Source organism: Humulus lupulus, chromosome 3 (genome assembly GCF_963169125.1).
Source record: "Humulus lupulus chromosome 3, drHumLupu1.1, whole genome shotgun sequence".
NCBI lineage: Eukaryota > Viridiplantae > Streptophyta > Magnoliopsida > Rosales > Cannabaceae > Humulus > Humulus lupulus.
This window is the reverse complement of record NC_084795.1, coordinates 244566167-244569302: the sequence shown is the minus strand read 5'-3', so window position 1 is coordinate 244569302 and position 3136 is coordinate 244566167.

Below are 3136 nucleotides of genomic sequence, written 5' to 3'. Positions count from 1 at the left end.
CACTACTAGAAATATAGGCTTTTACTTCGGTTTTTATACTAAGCATACAAAAAAACTGAAGTAAAAGCCTTTTTAAACTCTTTTACTTCGCTTTTGAATTTGGCGCTTCAAAAAAATTACATACTACTTCGCTTTTTCAAAATAGCGAAGTTAAAAATTCACTTGAAAAATGGTCATGTTTGGTTGCACAGGCCCGTGACTTCTTTTTAGAGAGAATAAAGATGTGAAAAAATGGTCAAGCCAAACGCGTCTCTTGTGCACCTTCTACTTCGGTTTTTACCTAAAAACCGAAGTAGAAGGTGCACCACCCAGCCACATATTAACCCTCTTCCCCCTCCCGAACGGTCACATTCCCATATACCCTCTCTCTCTCCTCTGTAGAAAAAACCCCAAAACCTCCATTAACAACCGTGAGCCAACACCATTTTCATTTTTCAAACCTTTTTTTTTTTTTTTCATTATTTCTTACCACTTTCCTTGATTATAAACCGAAATATAGCCCCAAAACCTTTTTTTTTTAGAGAAAAAAAATACATTTGGCTGTGGGTATTATTTCTCATAGTTTCTTGGTGTTTCTTGCGGGATTTTGACCGGATTTTTTTCATTGCAAGGTATTTTTTAGCTTCAAAACAGGTATGGATTACTAAAACATTGTTTTGATGATAATTTTTTTATTTTTCTATGTTTTTTATATTATTCCGAATTTTATAATTAAAATTATTAATACTTTGTTAACTTTTCTAATTATTTTTTTATTTTGTTATTTTAAATAATGTGATAAAATTTTGGTTTATTATAAATATATATATATATTAGTAAATTTTAGAAATTGTGACAAGAGATGACTTTGCTTTTTAAATATTTGAAAAAATAAATAGCTTGAAGATGATCAAAGTGTTATTCATTAGTTTCTATAACTAGTTTGATTTTTTTTATTTATTGGTTTGATAATTAATTATGTAGTTTACTAATTATGTAAGTAATGTTTTAGTAGGGTTGTCGATTGAGTGGTGAACTTTGTTGTTCATTTCGGGTGAATTGAAGAGTAATATTGAAGGTTAGTTCTTTTTTATTTTTATTTATATTACTACAAGATTTATGTATAAAGATAAGGCTAATTAAATCATGCATATTGGATGTAGTGAAAGTTATGTTTGAAAATTAGTGAAGTAGGCTCTGGGAAATTTGTGTGTTGTGGTGATATAAGGATGGATTCATTTATGCTTGATTATTGTGTTTGTTTGTGTTGTTTTTATAGGAAATAATGAAATTGAGGTATGCTATAGAAACAGAGAAAACTCTGTCGAATTTTTATAAAAATTTATAAGACTAGAAGATAATAATGATGGATTCATTTATGCTTGATTATTGTGTTTGTTTGTGTTGTTTTTATAGGAAATTATGAAATTGCGATATGTTATAGAAACAGAGGATACTCTGCCGAATTTTTTAAAAATTTTATAAGACTAGAACCTAATAATGATGGATTCATCTATGCTTGATTATTGTATTTGTTTGTATTGATTTTGTAGGTAATTATGAAATTACGGTATGCTATAGAAACAGAGGAAACTCTATCGATTTTTTTAAAAAAATTATAAGACTAGAACCTAATATAAGTTTTTTTCTAACTTATTAGGAATTTAATATTGTTATTAGTATGGATAAATCATGGATGCTTGAGAGGAGAAAAACATCACAATTTCATGATGGATTCAACAAATTTTTAGAGTTTTGCCTAATGAATTGTAGTGATCCACAAAAAATCTGTTGTCCTTGTATCGATTGTGGTAATGGAGTAAAGGGGAATATTACCATGATAAAGGATCATGTATTTTGTCAGGGATTTGATATAAGTTATAGTAAATGGTATTGGCATGGAGAATTATTAAATGACGACCCATATCCATTAGGTAGGCGAGGTGTAGATGATTTTGAGAGTAATGATTTTGATGATCATACTATAGAATTGCTTGACGAAGCACAAGAAGAGTTTTTTCATAATCCAAAAAAAATTGATAGTATGGTTAGAGATGCAGATAGACAATTGTTCAGTGGTTGCAATAAACTAAGATTGCCAACAATGGTTAAATTTTATAACATAAAAGCAGAAAATAGAGTTAGTGATAAGTGTTTTAGTCAATTTTTAGCTGCTTTCAAGGAGATTTTGCCGCTAGAAAATTGTTTTCCAGAGTCTACATATGAAGTAAAGAAAACATTAAGTTTGATAGGGTTGAAGTATGAGAAGATTCATGCATGTCCAAATGATTGTATTTTATATCGTAAGGAGTATGCAGACATGGACACTTGCCCAGAATGTGGTTTATCACGGTACAAACCTAACAAAAGTAAGGAGATTACGAAACTTATTCCTCAAAAAGTGTTATGGTACTTACCTTTGATTTCGCGGCTAGAGCGATTATATCGAAGCGCAGAACACTCTAAGAACTTAATATGACACGAGACTGGATGAGTGAAAGATGGTAAACTCCGGCATCTTGCAGATTCACAGGCCTGGAAGAAGGTAGATTATATCAATCTAGAATTCAAAAATGAACCAAGACATCTTCGTCTCGGTTTAGCTGCTGATGGAGTAAACGCGCATAGATCTCGTAGTAGTAGGCATAGTTCATGGCCTGTCTTCCTAGTTATGTACAATCTTCGTCCTTGGTTGGTCATGAAAAGGAAGTTTATGATGCTTTCATTAATGATTTCAGGCCCAAAACAACCAGGACACGATATCGATGTTTATTTGGCACCATTAATTGATGATTTGAAAGAGTTGTATGAAAATGGTGTTGAGACATATGATGGTTTTAAAAAAGAAGTATTTAATTTGAAAGCGGTGTTGTTATGGACTGTTAATGATTTTCCAACATATGGTAACCTATCAGGGTTGAGCACAAAAGGTTACCAAGCTTGTCCAATTTGTTGCACCAACACAAGGGCCCGTCGCTTGTTAAATGGACGCAAAATGTGTTATATGGGTCGTAGACGATATTTGCATTTAAGTCATCCTGACATAAATAAAGAAAAAGCATTTGATGGTACTGTGGAACGAGACCTTGCTCCTTTGCCATTGTCAAGTGAGAAAATTCTTAAGGAAGTAGAAAAAAATGACTTTAGGTATGGGAAG